The sequence below is a fragment of the Mesoplodon mirus genome (genome assembly GCF_964341445.2).
Source record: "Mesoplodon mirus genome assembly, chromosome: 7".
Lineage (NCBI taxonomy): Eukaryota > Metazoa > Chordata > Mammalia > Artiodactyla > Ziphiidae > Mesoplodon > Mesoplodon mirus.
In genome coordinates this window covers 130812903-130823059 of record NC_138983.1, presented here as the reverse complement: position 1 = coordinate 130823059, position 10157 = coordinate 130812903, and positions in this window count along the sequence as shown.

The window sequence follows — 10157 nt, the reverse complement described above, 5'->3', positions numbered from 1 at the left end:
AAATCACAGATTTACTCATTTAAAAAATCTGTGTATCCATCCACCCACCCATCCACCCATCTGTCATTCATCCAGCATCCATCTCTTTATTTATCTAGCCATCTAGTATGCACTGCTCTAAGATATGATCTGATATGAAAGATAAAGCCTTGTGTTTAAGGAGAATATGATCTTAGTGGGGGTGAGAGTATGCAAATGAACAATTTTTAGTATTTAATTCTCACTTACTGGACAAATTGAGATAGACTTTATTTCATTTTTCTGGGGACACAGCAAAATACAGGTAGACTTATGTTTAGAAAATAGAGGTTAGTCTGCAATGTTTAGAAAATTGTAAAGGAAATAATATTTACTGGTTCTAATTGAAATTAGTGTTAGTACTCTTAAATGTGTTGATAGTTTGGGTAGGGAACATTATATCCATCAAAAATGTCTTTCAAATATTTTACCTATTTTAACAGGTAGAAAGAGAGTAAAAAACTGAGAGAAATATTGTTTCCTTGTAGAGTTTAGCAGGATATAATGTCCTCTTTCTCAAATTGAGGTTATAAATGCCTTGGGCCCCCAGCTAAAAAAAAGCAGATGGGTAGGGTCCTTTCCAGATTGATTCAATGAGAATTTCACTGGAATGAGGAGCTACTGGTATGTCTAACAAGGTCTCCAGGTATCAGAAGACAAATGTGAGCAGCACTGATGGTGAGGGTTTTCTGGAATTGAAACCGTGAGATGTGAGAGGTAGCCCTGTCTCTGCTACTGGCTGGTGTGGCTATAGGGCCATAGAAGGTTCTTCATAATTGCTTGTTGAATATATTGATAGGTATGAGAGCAGGGCATCAGTAGGTTGCATCGTACCATTTTTCAAAATAGAGAATTGAGGAGTTTGGTTGAGATGACACAGTGAGTTAGTGGCAGAACTGAGAATACACACCAAGACTCCTGAGTATTTGGTCTGATTTCTCTTTTTTCCCCCATAAGATTCCCTCCAGGGACTTCAAGTTTTTATATTTAAGCCTCCAAGGCTGTCTAAGCATTTGATTTTCCTGCTAATGTCTTGTCCTTGCTTTCGAGTGACACTTGATCTGTCTGTACCCCCTTAAGAAAGCCCAAGGAAAGTGCATATAAGGTGTCTCTGGGCCTCCCTTGGAAGGTGTGAACTAGCCTGTGGCTAGTTAATAGTTTTCCACGTTTGTTTTCACCTAGAAGAATACTGTTTCTTATAGAATTTTCTAACACTTCCTGTCAAAGCACATGAGGAAAAGGCTGTACTTTTCCTCTTGACACAGTGGTGTCAGATGTGCCCTCATAAAGCCAGGAACATGTCTGGACTTAATTACTGGTTGATTTTTCAGATCTTGAGCTTACCATCTAAGTTGAATGTATGAGGAGGTAAAAAAAATCACTTTGACAAGAAACAAAGGTAGAAGTGTCATCTTGGGAGTTCTCATTTTAAGCCAGTGGGAAAAAAATCTTGGACCCGCTCTGAACTAAATTCAGGTAGGGCCTGGAGAAGGGTCACTTTGCTTCTCTCTTTTCCAATAGTGGTTTTCTGTAATTTTCTATTTGGTAAAAATGTGGAGAAACAGGTAACAGAATGAATACAAGACTCAGGTGACCAGAGGATAAAACGTTCTGAGACTGACCTAAATTTACAGTGTAGTTTGTCCCAGATCTACTGATTTAATGTGGTTTTAGTGCAATATCTGTGAATCAAATGGTCTTTTTTTTTTTTTTTTTTTTGGTACGCGGGCCTCTCACTGCTGTGGCCTCTCCCGTTGCGGAGCACAGGCTCCGGACGCGCAGGCTCAGCGGCCATGGCTCACGGGCCCAGCCGCTCCGCGGCATGTGGGATCCTCCCAGACCGGGGCACGAACCCGCGTGCCCTGCATCGGCAGGCGGACTCTCAACCACTGCGCCACCAGGGAAGCCCCAAATGGTCTTTTGAGAATGGATTCGCATGAAATTTGCCGAGTGTTCGTTTCACTGTAGGCAGGTAGTCTTTCTCATTCTCTTTTGAAAACACAAATCTGATACGTTATTCTTCTGCTCAAAAAACCTTTAGTGGTTCCCTTTTGCTTGAAGGTTATAGTGCAAACTCTTTAGCAGATCATTCAAGGGCAATCACACCCTGGCCCCCATTTCAGCCTCCTTTCCCTCCATTCCCCATACTCATAGAAAATTCTTGTCCTATTTCAAACATCCAGTACGTCTATATCGTCATGGTTCACACTGGGTTGTAGTTTGTACTGCCCTCTACCTAAAATGGCTTTCTCTTTCTGGGGTGATTCTATTTGTCTTCTGAGGCCCAGATTGATTTGGCACTTCTCAGAGAGGAATAGTAACTAGTGATTAAGAATGTGGACTCTGGGGCCTCCCTGGTGGCGCAGTGGTTGAGAGTCCGCCTGCCGATGCAGGGGATACGGGTTCGTGCCCCAGTCTGGGAGGATCCCATATGCCGCGGAGCGGCTGGGCCCGTGAGCCATGGCCGCTGAGCCTGCGCGTCCGGAGCCTGTGCTCCGCAACGGGAGAGGTCATAAGAGTGAGAGGCCCGCGTACCGAAAAAAAAAAAAGAATGTGGACTCTGGAACCAGTCTCTCTGGAATCAAAGCCTCGGTTTTCTCACCTGTGAAATGGGTAGAATGACAGCACCCACTCACATGGTTGATGTGGGAATTAAAGGACAAAGGATGCATAGTAAATACTATATGAGTTAGCTGTTGCTATCCTCTAGTCTCCCAGAAAAAAATTCAGTTCTCCACTGTTCTTTGCCCCCATGTTAATTTCTCTGTTTTTATCATACTAGCTGTTATTCTGATTTCTATTATATTTAGTTAAGTATCCATGTATCTCCCTTGCTAGCCTCTGAGCCCCCGAAAGAAGAGTTTGTTTCTTATTTAGTTTAGTGTTCCTGAAGCCTGGCACAGACCATTTCAAAGTATAGTTTATTTTCTATTCTTCTTTTAAAAATTGAAATATGGTTGATTTACAATGTTGTGTTAGTTTCTGGTATACAGCAAAGATATATATATATATACACATATATATATATGGTACACATATGTATATATGTATACCTTTTTCAGATTCTTTTCCATTATAGGTTGTTACAAGATATTGAGCAGAGTTCCCTGTGCTGTACAGTAGGTCCTTGTTGATTATCTATTTTATATATAGTAGTCTGTATCTGTTAGTCCCAAACTCCTAATTTATCCCTCTCCTCCCTTTCCCCTTTGACTTTCTATGTCTGTGAATCTATTTCTGTTTTGTAAATAAGTTCATTTGTATCATTCATTTAGATTCCATATATAAGTGGCATCATGTGATATTTGTCTTTCTCTGTCTGACTTACTTCATTTCGTATGATAATCTCTAGGTCATCTGCTGCAAATGGCACTATTTCATTCTTTTTTATCACTGAGTAATATTCCATTGTATGGATATATCATATCTTCTTTATCCATTCATCTGTTGATGAACATTTAGGTCAATTCCAAGTCTTGGCTATTGTAAATAGTGCTGCAATGAACATTGGGTGCATGTATCTTTTTGAATTATGGTTTTCTCCGGATATATGCCCAGGAGTAGGATGGCAGGATAATGTGGTAGTTCTATTTTTAGTTTTTTAAGGAACCTCCATACTGTTCTCCATAGTGGCTGTATCAATTTATATTCCCACCAACAGTGCAAGAGGGTTCCTTTTTCTCCACACCCTCTCCAGCATTTATTGTTTGTAGAATTTTTGATGATGGCCATTCTGACTGGTGTGAGGTTATACCTCATCGTAGTTTTGATGTGAGTCTCCCTAATAATTAGCAATCTTTTTTAAATTTACTGTTTATTTTTTAATTAATTAATTAATTAATTAAATTTTTGGGCTGCATTTGGGTCTTCATTGCTGTGCGTGGGCTTTCTCTAGTTGTGGCGAGTGGAGGCTACTCTTCGTTGTGGTGCGCGGGCTTCTCATTGTGGTGGCTTCTCGTTGCAGAGCACGGGCTCTAGGCGTGCGGGCTTCAGTGGTCGTGGTACGTGGGCTTCAGTAGTTGTGGCTTGCAGGCTCTAGAATGCAGGCTCAGTAGTTGTGGCACATGGGCTTAGTTGCTCTGCAGCATGTGGGATCTTCCTGGACCAGGGCTCGAACCTGTGTCTCCTGCATTGGCAGGTGGATTCGTAATCACTGCACCACCAGGGAAGCCCCATAATTAGTGATCTTGAGCATCTTTTCATGTGCCTGTTGTCCATTTGTATGTCTTCTTTAAATAAATGTCTATTTAGGTCTTCTGCCCACGTTTTGACTGGGTTGTTTGTTTTTTTGATATTGAACTGTATGAGCTATTTGTATATTTTGGAAAATAATCCCTTGTCAGTCACACTGTTTGCAAATATTTTCTCTCATTCCATAGGTTGTCTTTCTTTTGGTTTCCTTTGCTATGCAAAGGAAAAAATTAGGTTTCATTAGGTCCCACTTTTTTTTTTAATTGGAGTATAGTTGTCTTACAATGTTGTGTAAGTTTCTACTGTACAGCGAAGTGGAGTCCCTTGCTATACAGCAGGTTCTCATTAGTTATCTATCTTATACATATTAGTGTATATATGTGTATATTGTCAATCCCAATATCCCAATTCATCCCCCTTGTTTATTTTTGCTTTTATTTCCATTACTCTAGGAGATGGATCCAAAAAATATAGCTGTGATTATGTCAAAGAGTGTTTTGCCTATGTTTTCCTCTAAGATTTTTATAGTATCTGGTCTTACGTTTAGGTATTTAACCCATTTTGACTTGATTTTTGTATATGGTATTAGAGAATATTCTAGTTTCATTCTTCTACATGTGGCTGTCCAGTTTTCCCAGCACCACTTACTGAAGAGACTGTCTTTTCTCCATTGTATATTCTTGCCTTCTTTGCCATAGATTAATTGACCATAAGTGTGTGGGTTTATTTCTGGGCTTTCTATCCTGTTTCATTGATCCATGCATCTGTTTTTGTGCCAGTACCATACTGTTTTGATTACTATAGCTTTGTTGTTTAGTCTGAAGATCATAGTTATTTTAAAAATAGCTTTATTTAGATATAATTGACATAATGAATTGTACATATTGAACATGTACAATCTGATAAATGTTGACATATGTATGCACCCATGAAATCATCATTACAATCAAAATGGTGAACTATCCATTGCGCCCTAAAGTTTCCTCCTGCCCACTTTAATCCTCTCCTTCCCTCTTTACCCTCCCTCTTCAGGCAACCACTGATCTACTTTCTGTCACTGTTCTTCCATTTGACATGATTATTTTGAGGTTCATCTCAAAATAATTTGTCGAGGGTTTATTCCTTTCTATGGCTGGGTAGTAGCACATGATATGAATTTACCACAGTTTGTTTGCCCATTCACCTGTAGATGGACTTCTGGTTGTTTACCATAGGATAGGGTTAAATAATTGTTTATTAAATTGAATCAGCTGTAGCGAAACTTTAAATAAGGGGAAACTGGTGTGTTTCCACATCTGCTTTTTGTAATAATCTCCTAATTCAGAGAAAAAGCTCAAGGTTAAGAAGAGATGTTAAAGTAAATGCCAGTCCTTAGTTGGCACCTGGAGTGTACACTCAGGTGTGCTACCCAGATTCTCCATCCATCCCCCAGAGGCTGGGAGGCTGGGACGTGTCAGCTGGCTTCTTCTCTAAGAATTGCCTTCAGTGGGGAGAATCATTTTGTCCAAGTCACACCTCCTCCATGGGGCCCTCGAGAGGGGCTGAAAGGTCCTGTGCCCTTGCCTCCAGGTGGAGCAGCTCTAAAGGGAAATGGTCCAGCTTCAGAGCTTCCCTTGGGATCAGGATTAGCTGAGACCTTTGTTGCCACAGCACCCCGTTTCAGCATCTCTCTCTGCCCCATCTTGCTTCCTTCACAAGTGTTGTCCTGAGAGTGTGGCTATAAACTCCCGCACACAAATCTCCATCTCAGCATCTGTTTTCCAGGGAACCTGACCCACAACAGCACCTGCAATAGGTTGTCAAATGAGTGAGTGAATGAAAGAATGAATGAATTCTCCATCTGAGATAGAAACACCGCTCTTTTTCTCTGAGCCTAGAAGGATGCTTGTCTTACATTTTTTTTCACAGCATTAAAGATCTTACTTTAAATTGCCCTCTGGGATCCATGGGTGAATATATCTTATTCACCCATGGATGTGCTATCAACTGGTCACCAACCTTGAGAAATGTCACAGTAGTCCACTGGACTCAGAAAGGACAAATGGTCCGTGGGGGAGATGCTGCAAGGCAGGCTCTGAGTGACATGTCCTTGTGGTTTTCATGGTCCTTCCCCCTCTCAACACCCCCACTTCAGCCTGCAGCCCACAGGGGGCTCAGCAGGGGAAGGGAGCAGTTTGTGCCTGCTTAGCAAGTGGAGGGAAAAGGTGAGGTCAGAGCATAGTGGTCAAGGAGTGACCTTCTACCTATTTTCTCATGGAAAAGTGTCTACTGACCACGTTGTATGTGGGAGGTCTCATAGCTGATAGCCCATTTGTCACTTTGATCTGGGTTTCATGAAATCCCCATGGTATGTTTTCGTACTCATAGGAAGTAGCATTTGATGGGGTTGTGGTGTTGGGACAGATTTGAGAGAAATAAACAAACATCATCACCCTGACCAACCTAGGTTGTCAGGAAGAAAAAAAATTCTGAAAAGGAGATTTATCAAGTAGGTGAAAGATGGACTATTTTAAGGGTCAGAAAGGATAGGGGATTTCCCCATGTGCAGAAAGAAGCCCCTGGGGTTTTTCTTGCAATTACAAGAGGGGCCCAAACTTTCTTCTTGACCTTTCGTGGCTCCTGTGAAGAATCTGTGACCTTTCCCAAAGCCAGGGCCAGAGGTGGCCTGGCCTGCATTTCCCAGCGGATGCAGGATGCCCAGTTCACACCTTGTCGGGATTCTCCGAGCATTGTTGTCGACTTAACACAGAGTGGTTAGGGAGTTTGCAAACCAGAGCAGCAGCCTCTGTAACTAGTTATTGATTGAGAAAAGGGCTTCCTAGGAGCAGCAAAGCTTAGCGGGATGAATAAGGGGTGGTGGGGCAGACATACCCGGACTTGTCCACCAGGCCCTGTCACTAGCAGCCCTGTGGTCTTGAGACTACTTGTCTCTTGGTATCAGTGTCCTCATCTGTAAAATGGGAAGAATAATGACAGCATAAGGTGACTGGGAGGTATGAATCAAACACATTATCCATCGTGCCCAGCACGGTGGCACATCCAAGATCCTCCATAAATCTGCAGACCTCAGGGAGCTGGGGCTGCATCTTGTCCCCACAGGAACCACAGCAGGTGAGACGTTTCTGGAAAACGAAAGGGCCAGCTCAACTTTTGTTCTTAAGGCTTCTGCCTACAATCTAATCAAATGGATCATTCTGAAAACAGAACTCAAGTAAGAGCTGATTTCAGAAGGAAATTGTGGTTTGGGGGAAGGTACCGCAGAAAAGCGAGCTCTAGCTTCAGATCTTAGCTCACAGATCTCCCAGGACAAGTGACTTCCCTTGGTGTCTTCATGTGCAAATGAGGGGGTTGGATGAGAGCAATTGTTTTCCAACTGTGTTCTGAAGAACCCATGTATCCCCCAGGTGCCTCAGGGTTCTTCAATATTTTCCTTAAAATTTCTTTCAAAAATATTTCAAACTATTTGTCCAGGCTCTGAAACCAGGCTGACATGGCTGGGACCTTAGCTCCAACAAATCCAGCCATGTGACTTTGGGCAGGTTGTAGAATCTAAGACTCAGCTTCCTCTTTTGTAAATTGGGAACAATAATAGTATCTTTAAAATAGGGTTGTTGAGAAGATTAAAGAGGTTTATGAGATAAGCCCTCACTAAATGCTGGCTGTCATTTTGCCACCTACTGGACATTACCAATCTCTTCATTTGTTATGCAGTAGGAATGGTTTCTGTGCTGGACTCTGGGCTTAGAACAAAATCCAAATGCTTCACCGTGGTCCACAACAGAGGCCGGCAAACTTTTTTGGTAAAGCGCCAAGTAAATATTTCAGGCTTTGAGGGTCTTGTGTCCTCTTGTACTCGCCTCTGCCCTTGTATCCAGGAAGCAGCTGTAAGCAATATGTCAATGAATGAGCATGGCCATGTGCCAATAAAACTTTATTATAATTATAAGCCTAAACTGAAAAAAACTAAAAAAACCCTAAAAAACTTTATTATAGAGACTGGAATTTGGATTTCCTATAATTATTGAGTTGTGTCCTGACATAATATTTTTCTTTTTTTAAATTGAAGTATAGCTGATTTACAGTGCTGTGACAAGCTCTGCTGTACAGCAAAGTGACTCAGTTTTACACATATATACACATTCTTTTTTTAATACTCTTTTCCATTATGGTTTATCCCAGGGGACTGGATATAGTTCCCTGTGCTCTACAGTAGGACCTGTTGTTTATCCCATTCTAAATGTAATAGTTTGCATCTACCAACCCCGAATTCCCGGTCCATCCCTCTCCCTTCCCTCCTCTCCCTTGGCAACCACAAGTCTGACCTCTATGTCTGTGAGTCTCTTTCTGTTTTGTAGATAGGTTCATTAGTGCCATATTTTAGACTCCATATATAAGTGATACCATATGGTGTTTGTCTTTCTCTTTATGAGTGACTTCACTTAGTATGATAATCTCTAGTTGCATCCGTGTTGCTGCAAGTGGCATTATTTTGTTTTTTTATGGCTGAGTAGTATTCCATTGTATATAGATATGTACACCACATCTTCTTTATCCAGTCATCTGTCGATGGACATTTAGGTTGTTTCCATGTTTTGGCTATTGTGAATAGTGCTGCGGTGAACATAGGGGTGCATGTATCTTTTTGCACAATATTCTTCTTTTGATGTTTTTCGACCATTTAAAATTGTAAAAATGTTCTTAGCTTGTGGGCTGGACAAACACAGAGCTATAGGCCAGATTCTGCAGAGCCCTGGTGTACAGGGCCCTGTGTTTCTGGGTCTGCCTTCCTCTCCAGCCTCATTTCCCCCCACTTCCTGCCATGCTCATGAAGGTTTAGCCCGCTGACCCCCTTTGTTCTAACCCTTAGCTCCTTCCCACGTGGGGGCTTTTGCACTCATTCTGTCTCCCCAGGATCCTCCTCATTTAGCTCTTCACCACAACCAGTTTCTACTCAAGCCTCCACTGCTGGTTTCATTGCCACTGCTCAGGTACACCAAAGCTGGCCATCCAACCTCAAGTAGCATCCCCCCTGCATCCCTTCCAAATGTACTGTCTATTATATAACCCAGTTTTCTCCTAAACAACATGGATCAACACCTGTAATTATCTTGTTTATTTGTGGATTCATTGTCTATCTCCCAAATTCATGAAAGCAGGGACCTTGCTTTTTTTTTTTTTTTTTTTTTTGCGGTACGTGGGCCTCTCACTGCTGTGGCCTCTCCCGTTGCGGAGCACAGGCTCCGGACGCGCAGACCCAGCGGCCATGGCCCACGGGCCCAGCCGCTCCGCGACATGTGGGATCTTCCCAGACCGGGGCACGAACCCGTGTCCCCTGCATCGGCAGGCAGACTCCCAACCACTGCGCCACCAGGGAAGCCCCGGGACCTTGCTTTTTGATTTGCTGCTGTACCTCCACCTGCCACCTGCTAGGAACGTAGCATTCAATCAGTGTTGTAGAATGAAAGATAAGTCCACAACCTCAGGATCTTAGTATCTTAATTTCTCTCATACAAGTTAATAATACCTGATCTCCTTACCTTGAAAAATTTTTTGAGGATCAAATGAGAATGTGCTTTTAAAACTATAAACAATTATACTTGGGGAAGGTGGTAAAATCATTAGGGCAGCCTCTTAGACAAATCACAGAATTCAACAAACACCCCAACTTTTACCATTCTCCTCTTACTACAGAAGCTAAATTATGGGGCAAATAGTAAAGGGACACCAGTATGAATGAGGCTGTTTTATTCCTGGTCCCTGATATTCCCCATAGACAAGAGGAATGGCTAGATGTGTGATTTTATCTTGGCCTTAGCAAAAGTGATTTAGTTATTAGCATGTAGTATCTTTTTATTATTAGCATGTAGTATTAAGTATTTTATATTATCCTATTTGATACTCATAAGCATGCTATAAAAAATCATTATGTGCCCATTTTTCCAGGTGAA